We start from the raw sequence: 16048 nt of genomic DNA, 5'->3' as shown, positions 1-16048 counted from the left end.
TATTTCTTTGTATCCACACAGATTTTGGGCATAATCAAACTTTTTTATCTTCACTAATCTGATAGCAAAAAGAAATCTACCTCCTTGCTTTTCACTAAATAGTTATCATTTTCCTTGCTACCAAACAGAGCACAAGATCATAGGACTGTCTGATAATCCATAGACTTCTGAATGACCATATTTGCCTTCTAGAATTTTTGATGAAGACCTATGTGGGGCTTCTGCAGTAGCTCAGTAGTAAAGAACCCACCTGCCAATGCCGGAGACATTGAAGACGCAGGTTCAATCCCTGGGTCAGGAAGATCCCCTGGAGGAGGAAATGGCAACCCACTCCAGTATTCTTGCATGAAGAATCCCATGGACAGAAGAGTCTGGAGTGGCAAAGAGTCAGACATGGCTAAGCAACTAAGCCACACATGCTTTATGTGCACAGCTGCTGAGAGAAACCACTTGTTTTCAGAAATCCCTCCTCCTTCCCCTTCATGATCATACTGCTGTTATGTCTTCTGTATACCCCTAACACTTTAGATCCTACAGGAGTAGAATATATATCCACGTATCTCTTAGAGTTCATGCTTTTAGCCTCTTCTTTTAAATGTTTTTGCTCTCCCCAGTGTTCCTCTCCCACACGGATATTTAATCATGTATACAACAAACCAGCCTTACATGTGACTCTCCTAGTAATGCCATATGGTTTCTCTGAATGAGGATAGATGGAGGAATTTATGGACTTTGATCACTGCAGTATAACAAATACAATTATGGCATGGGAAATTTCCCACTAGAGTTCAAGAGAAAATGGGGTACGCCCCTCTTCTGGATGATTTGTGTGTCTGAATGAATCAGGAGGTTTCCCCCACATCCCATCCTCTTCCATATGTAATCAGGGAGATGATGTGCCCATATGCATTACTGTTGAAGGATTTCTCTCCATCCCCGTTGTCAATCAAATAATCACTCCTTTAAAACAGAGGGAATGATTTAGCAGTTCAAGTGTTGGCTTTGAAACATTTAGACTTGGTGGCATCTTTCAAAGTTTCATCAGGATTGACTTAGCCCTTCATTCTGGAAATATCACAACCACGTGGACTCCTAAGCCGTTATAGAAGAGCTCTCTCTCTAAGAAACTCCAAACCAGGAGCCCTATTTTCTCTGAGATTGTTCAATACACACAGTATCATTTTCTGAATTGCATCCTTATTGGACAAACAAACTATGATTAGACTCTGATCTTAGTTATCCCTGGTAGGTTTCAGCATTTTAAACAGTGAATGTAACCTAAATATTTAGTTTCATTCTTAACTCCCAATGCTATATGCATTTTCACACAGAGTGCTTTTATGCCATCTAGTCATTTCAACCTCTGACGCCCTCCTCTCCTTCTGCCCTCAATCTTTCCCAGCATCAGGGACTTTTCCAGTGAGTAAGCTATACGTATACATATATCCCTTTTTTGTTTCTTTGTTTGTTTTGGATTTCCTTTTTGTAGTTCCATAGTTGTTCCTGTGAATAAACATGTCACTTTGCTTAGGTAATTCACCTTTGAAGTGTTGCTTTCTGAAACTTTAGCAAAATTTAGCCTTTTTTTGATCTTTTTTTTAATAAAGGGAAGGGAGGGAAGCAAAGTTTTCAAATTCAGGACACCCCCTTAGAATTCCTGCTTTATGCATCATTTCCAATGAAATGGATTGTCAAGAAGTTGGATGCCCCCTCATCTTTGGCCTGGCCTCTTTGAGGACAGTCACTGTCATCATTGTGACCCACAGCCTCGGTCAAAGCTTTCTTTATTAGAGAATGGAAGAAGTCGCGAGAGCCCACAAAGCAATGTTATATGTAGCTGAGTGTCTGAGGGAGGCATGCAGATCAGATCAGATCAGATCAGTTGCTCAGTCGTGTCCGACTCTTTGCGACCCCATGAATCTCAGCACACCAGGCCTCCCTGTCCATCACCAACTCCTGGAGTTCACTGAGACTCACGTCCATCGAGTCAGTGATGCCATCCAGCCATCTCATCCTCTGTCATCCCCTTCTCCTCCTGCCCCCAATCCCCCACAGCATCAGAGTCTTTTCCAATGAGTCAACTCTTCGCATGAGGTGGCCAAAGTACTGGAGTTTCAGCTTTAGCATCATTCCTTCCAAAGAAATCCCAGGGCTGATCTCCTTCAGAATGGACTGGTTGGATGTCCTTGCAGTCCAAGGGACTCTCAAGAGTCTTCTCCAACACCACAGTTCAAAAGCATCCATTCTTCAGCGCTCAGCCTTCTTCACAGTCCAACTCTCACATCCATACATGACCACAGGGAAAACCATAGCCTTGACTAGATGAACCTTTGTTGGCAAAGTAATGTCGAACATGACTGAAGAGACTTAGCAGCAGCAGCAGCAGCTGGATCATCGAAAAAGCAAGAGAGTTCCAGAAAAACATCTATTTCTGCTTTATTGACTATGCCAAAGCCTTTGACTGTGTGGATCACAATAAACTGTGGAAAATTCTGAAAGAGATGGGAATACCAGACCACCTGATCTGCCTCTTGAGAAATTTGTCTGCAGGTCAGGAAGCAACAGTTAGAACTGGATATGGAACAACAGACTGGTTCCAAATAGGAAAAGGAGTACATCAAGGCTGTATATTGTCACCCTGCTTATTTAACTTCTTTGCAGAGTACATCATGAGAAACGCTGGTCTGGAAGAATCACAAGCTGGAATCAAGATTGCTGGGAGAAATATCAATAACCTCAGATATGCAGATGACACCACCCTTATGGCAGAAAGTGAAGAGGAACTCAAAAGCTTCTTGATGAGAGTGAAAGAGGAGAGTGAAAAAGTTGGCTTAAAGCTCAACATTCAGAAAACGAAGATCATGGCATCTGGTCCCATCACTTCATGGCAGATACATGGGGAAACAGTGGAAACAGTATCAGACTTTATTTTTTTGGGCTCCAAAATCACTGCAGATGGTGATTTCAGCCATGACATTAAAAGCCACTTACTCCTTGGAAGGAAAGTTATGACCAACCTAGATAGCATATTCAAAAGCAGAGACATTACTTTGCCAACAAAGGTCCGTCTAGGCAAGGCTATGGTTTTTCCAATGATCATGTATGGATGTGAGAGTTGGACTGTGAAGAAAGCTGAGTGCTGAAGGACTGATGCTTTTGAACTGTGGTGTTGGAGAAGACTCTTGAGAGTCCCTTGGACTGCAAGGACATCCAACCAGTCCATCCTAAAGGAGATCAGCCCTGGGATTTCTTTGGAAGGAATGATGCTAAAGCTGAAACTCCAGTATTTTGGCCACCTCACGCAAAGAGTTGACTCATTGGAAAAGACTCTGATGCTGGGAGGGATTGGGGGCAGGAGGAGAAGGGGACGACAGAGGATGAGATGGCTGGATGGCATCACCGAGTTGATGGACATGAGTTTGAGTGAACTCCGGGAGTTAGTGATGGACAGGGAGGCCTGGCGTGTTGCGATTCATGGGGTCACTAAGAGTCAGACACGACTGAGCGACTGAACTGAACTGAACTGATTCAACCATATTCGTGAAATTTTAAAATTTGCATAAACAGTGGCCCCCACATGGTTAGGCACAAGATATAAGAATATATATACACCTATGAGCAGTCATTGTAGCATTTTTTATTCTAGCAAAACATGGAGTAAATCTGAATATGTAATAGAGGAATGACTAAATGTATTAGAATAATCCATTCAATAGAAGTATATGCAGCAAGTAAGAAAAAGGTAAATCTACCTAATTCTGTGTCCAAAAATTTTTGAAGTCATAAAATAAGAGTCATCTTGTGAAAGTGAGGAAGGTAGGAAGGAAGAAGTAAGAGAGGGAAGGTGGGAGGGAGAAAGAAAAGAAAAAATTTAAAGCATAGAGCACCTCTGATAAATGTTTGTTTATAACAAACATAGAAATAATGTAAAAAATTTCTGAAAATTTTTTTAAATTGTTTTTAGCAAAATGCCCAAGAAGTAGTATTTGAAGAGAAAAAGATTTTTGCTTTACATTTTATACCCTTCTATTCCATTTTTTTCTTTTAAATAAACATGTAAAATATAATTTTTAAAAGCTAACTTATAAAAAATCATCTATAGCCTAAATTTTTCTTTCTCCTATGAAATATTTATTGAAGTACAACTTATATACAATAACATCCATTGTTTCTAGATGAAAAATTCAATGATTTATGACAAATGTATACAGTCATAGAACCACCATCATAACTATGATGTAGAATAACTCCATCACCTTTAAATTTTGCTCTTACCGCTTTGCTACCAATCCCATAACTGGATCCCTTTCTCTTAAGGATTACTGTCCTGAGCTGCCTTTGACTGTTGTCCAAAAGCTATTGCTTCATATGTTTTCTCTGGTTCTCTAGTTGTTTAAGGTGGACTGTATATCCAGCCCTCTACTCTATAATGACCTATACAAAGATTTATAATTTTTAAATAAGAGGAATACAGATAACACCAAAACTGTCTGAGTAAATTTTACTTTTTATGAGACCTCAAAATCTTAGGTAGCCTTCTGGTTATATTTCTAACAACCAGTTATCATGCACTGTAATTCCACAGGATCATATTGAATATATATAAAACTCTGAAAGTGAAAGTTGCTCAGTCATGTCCAAGTCCTTGCGACTGCATGGACAATCCATGGAATTCTCCAGGCCAGAATACTGGAGTGGATTGTATTTCCCTTCTCCAGGGGATCCTCCCAACCCAGGGATCGAACCCAGGTCTCCTGCATTGCGAGAAGATTCTTTCGCAGCTGAGCCACAAGCGAAGCCCAAGAATACTGGAGTAGGTAGCCTATCTGTTCTCCAGCGGACCTGCCCAACCCACAAATCAAACTGGGGTCTCCTCTGGGAGAGACTATTACATGCTTCTCCACCATCTCACTGTCATCCTGGGTGAAGCCAATATCTACAACAGTTGCTGAAACTCTGTTTTCACAACACTTTAAAGTGTTGTTTATTTTCTGAGTACCTATCAGATCCATCTTCTGAGCTTCTCTGCTTTCTGCCTCCTGTTCAGATTTAACCAACAGGAGGCCTTGGCAGGATATCCAAGAGTAGAAGAAGACAGTGATCCCATCCTCACACATTCTTTTCTAACCAAGATTTTGCCAATAGTTGCATTCATCTGGTTATGGCCAGAGTTCTTAGGAACAGTACCTCTCTCATGGCTGTACCACCAGCCAAACATCACTCCTCCTAGATTTTCAGGCCTAGGGATGAAAATGGCTTGGTTTTCTGTCTCTTTTGTGTGTGTGTTAGTTGCTCAGTCAGTTCGGACTCTTTGTGACTCCATGGACAATAGCCCGCCAGTCTCCTCTGTCCATGGAATTCTCCAGGCAAGAATACTGGAGTGGGCAGCCATTCCCTTCTCCAAGGGATCTTCCTGACCCAGCAATTGAACCTGGCTCTGCTCATCGCTAAATACATCACCATCCTTTGTTGCTTGTTTTTTGTTTGTTTGTTTGTTTTACCAGCTCACACCTCTGCAAACACTCCTTTTATTAAACTGTCTCTGGTTAATCCTTAGTGGTTTATTCCCTGCTGCAGCTTCCACAACCCCAGGCCACACTATTTATGCTTCACCTTTGCCATCATAGTTTCACTGAGTTAGAAAAGGCTGTGGTCCATGTGATCAGATTGGTTAGTTTTCTGTGACTGTGGTTTTCAGTCTGTCTGCCCTCTGATGGAGAAGGATAAGAGGCTTATGGAAGCTTCCTGATGAGAGAGACTGACTGAGGGGGAAACTGGGTCTTGTTCTGATAGGTGTGGCCATGGTCAGTAAATCTTTAATCCAATTTTCTGCTGAAGGGCAGGGCTGTGTTCCCTCTCTGTTATTTGACCTGAAGCCAAACTATGGTGGAGGTAATGAAGATAATGGCGACCTCCTTCAAAAGGTCCTATGCATGTACTGCTACTCAGTGCCCCCAACCCTGCAGCAGGGCACCGCCGACTCATGCCTCTACCAGACTCCTGGATACTCACAGGCAAGTCTGGTTCAGTCTCTTGTGAGCTGCTCCTTTCTCCTGGGTCCTAGTGCTCACAAGGTTCCATTTGTGCCCTCCAAGAGTCTGTTTCCCTAGTCCTGTGTAAGTTCTGGAGGCTCTATGGTGGGATTAATGGTGACCTCCTAGGCTTATGCCATACCCAGGTCTGCTGCACCCAGAGCCCCTGCCCCCGTGGCAGTCCACTGCCGACCCGTACCTCCACAGGGGACATTCAAAAACAGTTCTGTCTTAGTCTCTGTGGGGTCTCTGGGTCCTGGTGCACACAAGGTTTGTTTGAGCCCTCTGAGCATCTCTGGCAGGAATGGGGTTTGATTGTAAATGTGAATTCTCCCCTCTAACTATCTTGCTGGGGCTTCTCCTTTGCCCTTGGATGTAGGGTGTCTCCTCATAGCTGCTCCAACACCATGCAGCTGCTGCTCCAGGCAAAGGCTAACAGAGTTTTGTCAAGAGAACATACTGGTCATAGGAAACATCTTCTTTCAAGAGAAGACTCTACATATGGACATCACCAGATGGTCAACACCGAAATCAGATTAATTATATTCTTTGCAGCCAAAGATGGAGAAGCTCAATACAGTCAGCAAAAACAAGACCAGGAGCTGACTATGGCTCAGATCATGACTCCTTATTGCCAAATTCAGATTAAAATTGAAGAAAGTAGGGAAAGCCACTAGACCATTCAGGTATGACCTAAATCAAATCCCTTATGATTATACAGTGGAAGTGAGAAATAGATTCAAGGGGTTAAATCTGATAGACAGAGTGCCTGAAGAACTATGGATGAAGGTTTGTGACATTGTACAGGAGAGAGAATCAAGACCATCCCCAAGAAAAAGAAATGCAAAAAAGCAAAATGGCTGTCTGAGGAAGCCTTACAGATAGCTATGAAAAGAAGAGAACAGAAAGCAAGGGAGAAAAGGAAAGATGTACCCATTTGAATGCAGAGTTTCAATGAATAGCAAGGAGAGATAAGAAATCTTTCCTCAGTGATCAGTGCAAAGAAATAGAGGAAAACAATAGAATGGGAAAGACTAGAGATCTCTTCAAGAAAATTAGAAATACCAAGGGAACATTTCACGCAAAAATGGGCACAATAAAGGACAGAAATGGTATGGATTTAACAGAAGCAGAAAATATTAAGAAGAGGTGGCAAGAATACACAGAAGAAGTGTAAAAAAGATCTTCACAACCAAGATAATCACAATGGTATGATTGATCACTCACCTAGAGCCAGACATCCTGGAATGTGAAGTCAAGTGGGCTTTAAGCTAGTGGAGGTGATGGAATTCCAGTTGAGCTATCTCAAATACTAAAAGATGATGCTGTGAAAGTGCTGCACCCAATATGCCAGCAAATTTGGAAAACTCAGCAGTGGCCATAGGACTGGAAAAGGTGTTTTCATTCTGTTCCTAAAGAAAGACAATGCCAAATAATGTTCAAACTACTGCACAATTGCACTCATCTCACATGCTAGCAAAGTAGTGCTCAAAATTCTCCAAGCCAGGCTTCAGCAGTACATGAACCGTGAACTTCCAGATGTTCAAATTAGATTTAGAAAAGGCAGAGAAACCAAAGATCAAATTGCCAACATCTGCTGGATCATCGAAAAAGCAAGAGAGTTCCAGAAAGATATCTATTTCTGCTTTATTGACTATGCCAAAGCTTTTGACTGTGTGGATCACAACAAACTGTGTAAGAGATGAGAATACCAGACCACTTGACCTGCCTCTTGAGAAATCGGTAAGCAGGTCAGGAAGCAACAGTTAGAACTGGTCATGGAACAATAGACTGGTTCCAAATCGGGAAAGGAGTACATCAAGGCTGTATATTGTCACCCTGCTTATTTAACTTCTATGCAGAGTACATCATGAGAAACGCTGGGCTGGATTAATCACACACTGGAATCAAGATTGCCAGGAGAAATATCAATAACCTCAGATATGCAGATGACACCACCCTTATGGCAGAAAGCAAAGAAGAACTAAAGAGCCTCTTGATGAAAGTGAAAGAGAAGAGTGAAAAAGTTGGCTTAAAACTCAACATTCAGAAAACTAAGATCATGGCATCTGGTCCCATTGCTTCATGCCAAATAGATGGGGAAACAATGGAAACAGTGAGAGACTTTATTTTTTGGACTCCAAAATCATTGCAGATGGTGACTGCAGCCATGAAATGAAAAGACGCTTGCTCCTTGGAAGAAAAGTTATGACAAATATAGACAGGATATTAAAAAGCAGAGACTTTCCTTTGCTGACAAAGGTCCATCTAGTCAAAGCTATGGTTTTTCCAGTAGTCATGTATGGATGTGAGATTTGGACTATAAAGAAAGCTGAGTGCGGAAGAATTGATGCTTTTGAACTGTGATGTTGGAGAAGACTCTTGAGAGTCCCTTGGACTCCAAGGAGATCAAACCAGTCCATCTTAAAGGAGATCAGTCCTGAATATTCATTGAAAGGACTGATGTTGTAGCTGAAACTCCAATACTTTGGCCATTTGATGCGAAGAACTGACTCATTTGTAAAGACCCTGATGCTGGGAAAGATTGAAAGCAGGAGGAGAAGGGGACGACAGAGGATGAGATGGTTGGATGGCCATCACCAGCTCAATGAACATGAGTTTGAGTAAACTCCGGGAGTTGGCGATGGACAGGGAGGCCTGACGTGCTCCCCTCCATAGGGTCACAGAGTCAAACACAACTGAGCGACTGAACTGAACTGACCTGAAATTTGCCATCATAAACTCACTATCTCCGTCTTTGCCCACAACTTCCTGTCCTTTCGGTTCTCTGTTTCCGTGACTATCTGTCTGTTCTTTCTCCATTCCTGCTCCCGATCCCTCCCTCTCCTGCTTTTCCCCATCTTTCAGCCTCTTTCTGGATTTACTTTCTTCCCAATTCAGCCTAGACTCAGTAGTCCTTCATTTCACTCACCCTTATGTTCCCCCTCGTATAATGCCGCTGCTGCTGCTAAGTTGCTTCAGTCGTGTCCGACTCTGTGCGACCCCATAGACAGCAGCCCACCAGGCTCCTCCGTCCCTGGGATTCTCCAGGCAAGAACAGTGGAGTGGGTTGCCATTTCCTTCTCCAATGCATGAAAGCGAAAACTGAAAGTGAAGTCGTTCAGTCTTGTCCGACTCTTAGCAACCCCATGGGCTGCAGCCTACCAGGCTCCTCCACCCATGGGATTTTGCAGGAAAGAGTACTGGAGTGGGGTGCCATTATCAATGGCAACCCTCATATAATAGTTCTCTTCATTTCCAAGACTGCTGACTCCTCAGCTTAATGTTCAAGTTTCTTAAATACCATGGGTCTTTCTTTATCTACAAATCAAGAGTTGGATAACATAATCTCTAAGTAGAATAATCTAAGTAGGGCTTCCCTGGTGGTTCAGATGGTAAAGAATCCACCTGCAATGCAGGAGTCCCAGGTTTGAGCCCTGGGTCGAGAAGATCCCCTGGAGAAGGGAATGGCTACCCACTCCAATATTCTTGCCTGGAGAATGCCATGGACAGAGGAGCCTGCAGGCTACAGTCCATGGGATTACAAAGAATCAGACATGATTGAGCAAATAACAAATAGGATAATCTCTGCCCCCATCCAGGTTGCTTTTGAGGATGAAAAGGGGGAGTTATTCATTATTGCATCAGGCCACAACTGAGCACATGACCATCTATCACTATAGCCTCTTCCTGATCCAGAATATACGATTATATTACATACATTAAAACCAGAATATAGATCTCCATTTCTTCTGAAGTCATGAGCTTGACTTTAGAATACATTCTGTTTAGTGAATACAACAAAACATTTGGAAAAAATAAAGATAAGAAAAAGAAATCAAAGGCCGAGAGGTAAGGGTTGTGAAGTGTGAAGACAGTGCAAGAAGAAAAGACCTACAAAAACATGTCTCCTTTCAGATCTCAGGCTTACCAGACCATTAGCCTCAAGGAAAAGCCCTGCTTTTTTGAATAAGCAAGTGAAAGTGAGCGCACAGAATAACCTATACATTTGGGTAGAAATCGGATGCCTTCTTGCCTACTTGTCTCTTCTCTTCCATTTTCAGTTTTCTGTTTCAAACCACACAGAAGCTGATGCTCTGCCCTGTGGGCTGCCTCCCATCCCACAACACAAAGGCTCTTCCAACTGAATAGCCATGGTCGTCATGGCAGCTGGGGGTCATAAACTCCTGAGCTGTGGGTCTTGGCACAGTTCCATGCATTATCTGCATCCTGGTGCAGATTAGTCTCTTTATCTAATTAGCCTTACAAATAGCCACCTGCCCCAGAGCTTAACCATTAAAGATGCAATGTTGCTGAATAGCTCCAGACAAGGAGTGAGGATAAGAGAAAACTGAAAGCTGATCTTAGCGAGGTCCTTCTCTCCTGGCTACAGACACCTGAAGCCCTGGCCCACCCACATAGCAGAAGTTCAAACACAGGCAGAGAACAAATCTCTCCTGTGTTCTTTTCACTGCTCACCTTGAGCGTCTCTTGATCCACCAGCCTCCCAAAAACTGCCTATAGGACATGCTTGACCATTCCTGCTCAGAGGCCCAGCCGTTCCCTGCCTCAGAGCGTTCTACCTGAAGCATCCAGGCTGGTCACTATTTCTAGAACTTGACCAATTGCCCTGGCCTGATGTATCCAAACCCTGGTCTGGATACTTCAGAACTATCTCCCGATTCATCTGAAAGGCTGTATCCTTTCTCATTTGTTTAAGTGCTAAAACGTCCTTGTGCTAATGAAACATACTTCAGACACATATTATCCAGGTGTTTGTCAGGTTCATCTTTTTCCCACCCAGTAAAAACAAAATTATTTTTTTGTTATTTACTATATAGAAGTAAATATCTATAAAATAATAAATATAGAAGCAAACTTATTTGCTTCTATATTTACTATTAGAAGCAAATATCTTCCTACATTCATTCTATAAATAATAATAAATCTAAACTGCTATAAAAAAAATTGAGACCAATGCATTCTGAAAGTGTATAATGCAGTCAATCTAACATTTGCATCCTGAGCTGAATTTCAGAAATGCTATCAAGTGCTTGGGATGGACAGGGGTAGAGAGATGACAAAGGAGTCCAGCTACTCGTTTATAGTTGATGCTGTGGTGTCACATTTGAGTGTTTCTATCTATTACAAAGGAAAAGAGAATTCTAATCAGTATACTCACCATGAGCTTCTGGAATTAAAACAGACTTAAAGCTCACCCAATAGTTTCCTTTATTCTGGGAAATATTTATTCCAGATGTGCAGAGCAAGAACATGCCTCACTGTACTTTTATTGTCATGTAATGATTTCAAACTTTCTTGCTTTTTATTACTGTGCTATGTGTTTATGAGAATATATATCCAATAAAAATCTATTAAACTAGGGAATGATTATTATGCGAGCAATGGTCAATCAAATATGAAAACTATAGCAGAAGACTTACAGTAGAAAATCTTTACCAAGTCTTTTTATCTATTCTTTTGTTGATGTAAGCTATCGTTTCTTTTGTTTTACTATCAGATAAGTCACTCCAGTTTGAAATGATATCAAGCAACAGGGTTTCTTATACTTCCTGAGACATGCTATTCCAGAGCCTAGCAGATTTGACCGATATCTTGACATTCAGGTACAGACTCCTTTCTTGCAGTTTCCATTGTTGCTATTTATTAATTTATATTTCTAAATAAAATACCTTCAGGCTCTCTGAAAAGAAGTCAGTGTTTTGAATCTGTGCAAGCAAAAATGAAGCCAGGCCCATGCTCCCTTCGTGCCCACTATGACCACCCCCTAGGCCATTCCAGGAACAACCAATTTAAATAGCTATGCCCCGAACCAAAGCCAAAAGGCCATTATTTAGGTTTCTTCTGAGAAAGGGAGAAACTACACACTTAAAAATAAAGCTATCTTTGTAAAAGCTTTTCACTTCTCCAATCTTCTTAAGTAAGGGTTGCCAAGCAATCACCACTGTACTCAATACAGATTGAAATATTCTTATGTGCATTTATCTCTTTGGCCACTTCTAATCATTATCTTATTAAAGAACAGCATTCAGTACTTATGGAGGTGATGTCTTCCTGGTACATAAATGCCTATTCAAGGTCTGATTTCTCTCCAGACTTTAAACTCCATGGGGGCAGAAACAGTTCATTCCTTAATCACCATTCCATCCCTGTGAAAAGATGTTTATAACAAGAGGAAAGTGTGCCATGATCTCTTTATTATTTAGGAACTATGAAGAAGAGTGAGCTAAAATTCTTTGGCTTTTGAGAATTACAAAGTATCATTCATATTCTTAGTAACTTCTTAATAATATAAACCAATTTATCATCAATTAATGAGCAAAAGCAATGTCTAGGTTTCAAACAATGGAAAAGATATGTTTGCAGAACCTGTGACTTCAAAAATTAAAAAAAAAAAAATTCCCAAACAACCATTGTGTTGAAAGGATTCCCCATTTAAAATCTGTTGAGTTACCTGCTCAATGTTATGTGGCAGCCCAGGGGAGTTTGTGGGGAGAATGGATACATGGGGAGAATGGATACAGCAAAGGGGTGAGTCCCTTTGCTGTCCACCTGAAACCATCACAACATTGTTAATCTGTTATATTCCAATTTACAATACAAAGATTAAAAAAAATAAAATCTGTTGAGTTATTCAAAGAAAGCTATGTAAGCCTAAACTACATCTTTCAGAAACACCTGAGATAATCTGTAATTTCTCACATACATGGTTTCTGGGATCTAACTTTTGACTTATACTTCCCAACTTGACAAATTTATAATTATAATTAATGAATACCAAATCTTTTTTTTTTTCTCCAGACCATCTTGTCCTCCTCTACAAAGCCCACAAAGGAAATAGTAGAGAGGGCAGGAATGCAAAAGAGGCCTGTGGTTTGGAACTGGCCCAAGCCAAACTGAATTTTTCCTAATATACATTAAACTGTCAGTAAAGAGCTCCACGACTCAGAACTTGAACCAAGGGGAAACCCCACAGCCCTCTGAAGTCACTAGTTCTGTGAGTTGTTTTAGAGAGAGGGCACACAACCAGGGATTATTCGCATATTTTAAATGTGTCCTTCCAAGTGCCAACGGAACCTCCTCAGGAGAACACTGAAATGAGTTCCCTTTACCTAACCCAGGTTAAGTGGGATTCCTCTGAGCAGCACATCTTTGAGAGCACTTGCTGGGTCTGTGCCTTCCCAGGTGGTACTAGTGGTAAAGAATCCGCCTGCCAATGAAGGAAGACGTAAGAGATGCGGGTTTGATCCCTAGGTCGGGAAGATCCTCTAGAGGAGGAAATGGCAGTCCACTCCCGTATTCTTGCCTGGGAAGCCCCACAGATAGGTGAGCCTGGTGGACTACAGTTCATGGGGTTGCAAGGAGCTGGCACGACTGAAGCGACTTAGCACACACACAGGCATGCTGGGTCTGTAGATTCTCATATCTGCTCTGAGACTTGCAGGATAGGGCCCCACCTTCACTTTAAAAGAAGGTCTCAGGAAATTGATATCTGAGATCTGGAATTGCAGGATGGCACTCCACTCCAGTACTCTTGCCTGGAAAATCCCATGGATGGAGAAGCCTGGTAGGCTGCAGTCCATGGGGTCACTAGGAGTTGGACACGACTGAGCGACTTCACTTTCACTTTTCCCCTTCATGCATTGGAAAAGGAAATGGCAACCCACTCCACTGTTCTTGTCTGGAGAATGCCAGGGACGGGGGAGCCTGGTGGGCTGCCGTCTATGGGGTCACACAGAGTCGGACATGACTGAAGCAACTTAGCTGTAGCAGCAGCAGAACCTGAAGGTAAGCAAAGGACCCCAAGTTTTCCCGAAACATCCCCTCTCAGAGACAGCCTGGCTAGTTGTGGAGGTCCCTGGCAGAGGTGTACAGAGATGAGAGAAAGGAGAATGGAGACAAAAACAGCTTCCAGCTCAAGACTGGCCCATCTCCCCTCATTCTGGGATGACTAATTGGGAAAACAAAGGGCAAGTGAAAACCATCTCCACTCATGTGTTTGTTAAACTCTTAAAGAGTAATTCTCTGTTGACTACATTGGTTTATTTATTTATATCTTATGAATGCAAACTTAAGATGGCATCATTGACACAGATAATAAGGAACAGACAGAAACACAGAGTTAACTTTAATCATCAGAATTCTTCTTTTGCTTAAGTCGCTGTGTGAATATGAGCAACTTAACTTCCCTAGGAACCATTTCTCTGTCTTCTGAATAAGACAGACGAAGCCAAAAGTTTCTGAGATTACTTTCTGCTTTGCCCTGGTAATAAATTTTTATGAATGTTGCTCGTAATCCAAGTAGAAAACATATGCAGTAAGTAATATTGGTAACAGTAGAAGGGGGGATCATGTGGGAGGTGTGTCAGTGAGATTTGCTGCTCTTTTCCCGTCATCCCAGGGAAATCTATGGAAAAAAACAATGTTCTAATGCATAAGAATGTCTGCTGAACTAAAGTGTACAAGCTTCACAGACATGAGTTGTAGCCAAGGGGATAAAACTTAAGGATGGAGTAGAAGTGTTAAGGAATTTTCTTCTAGAAAACAGCCAGGGTAGGGGAAATAGACATTAGTAAACTCACAAGAATCAGAGAGCTAAAGTGCTTTGAAATAGGATGTGAAGGCCCAGACATATTTGAGAAGATATGTTATAATCAAAATGAAGGAAGGGAAAGGTGACTTGAGTTCATCATGATGGATTTATAGAGAAGGCTTATAGTGGTGGCCATGAATCCAATGAGGATGAGGAAGGTAGTAATAACAGCTACCATTTATTGGATCCTTACTAAGTATTAGAACTTTTTGCTAGGAAATCTATAAAGACCTTGTCTAATTTCTAGAACTCTAAAAGGTATTGTGATATTCAACATGCAGATAGATAAATGAAGGCTCAGGAAAAGTGACTTCTCCAAGAGTAAACTCTGGCCTATCCATGCTATTTTCAATACATCATTACTTTTTGCCCATGAATAGGAAAGCCCTTCATCCAGGGCTTTGAGAAATTAAGAATTATTAAGAAAAAAGTTAACCATTGATGGATCAATTGATGGAACTGTTTCTCCTTGAGCAAAGGGACTGTGTCTTCCTCACCCACTTGTTTCCTCCACTTTGCCCAGAGTCTGGCCCAGAGATGCCCTTTCAATGACAGACTTACTGCCCAGCTGCTGGGACTGGGGTCTCCTTCCAACTGTCACCTCCATCCAGAATATTTCCTTAAGATGAAATGAAAATGGCATGTCCACTTTCATATACATTGATTTGCAATCTCAACCCCTCTTTGGTCAACTGAAGGAAAATATCTTCTACAACTGAATAGCTAAACGACGTTAAGTTACTTCAAGATACTTTCCATCATTTCTTATAAAGACCTTGATCTATAGAAGATTGTCACTTACTGTTTCTCCTCTAAGGACAGCCTTAAAATCTGAAATAGTTTTGTAAAATACAATGAATTTGTTTCTATTCAGAAAATGTTACAGGTTTTACCTTAGTTTGTTTTATCCAAAGTAGTTTTTTAAAAAATATATGTATACACAAAGTAGTTGGAATTGGAAGAAGGCAAAATCACTCTAAGGACTTTGTGCACCCTCATATCTGCTTTGTTCTCCCTGTTGAAGCAGTGGCTGGTGATGCTTTTGCCATTTTTTATTTCTTTCAGCATGTGGGATCTTAGTTCTCTGGCCAGGGATCAAACCTGCATTGGAAACACAGAATTTTAACCACTGGACTGCCCGGGAAGTCCTGATGCTTTTGTCATGTTATTTATCCTTAAAATTCTGTCCAACTCTCCCTACCACAACCACACTATCACCCCCTGCCAGCTCTATCTGTTCAATATTCCTTTTCACCAATGGGCGCTTTTGCTCCCGTCTCTGATACCAGGCTTTGAAAGAAGAAAAAAAATATTTATTTCTTTAACTCTCTATTCTCATTTAAAATCTCTCCCCTCTTCCTCTTGTCCTCACCCACTCACCACATCTCCAGCTCACCTCTGA

This window comes from Bos mutus, chromosome 9 (assembly GCF_027580195.1).
Source record: "Bos mutus isolate GX-2022 chromosome 9, NWIPB_WYAK_1.1, whole genome shotgun sequence".
Lineage (NCBI taxonomy): Eukaryota > Metazoa > Chordata > Mammalia > Artiodactyla > Bovidae > Bos > Bos mutus.
Note: the sequence above shows the minus strand (reverse complement) of the source record.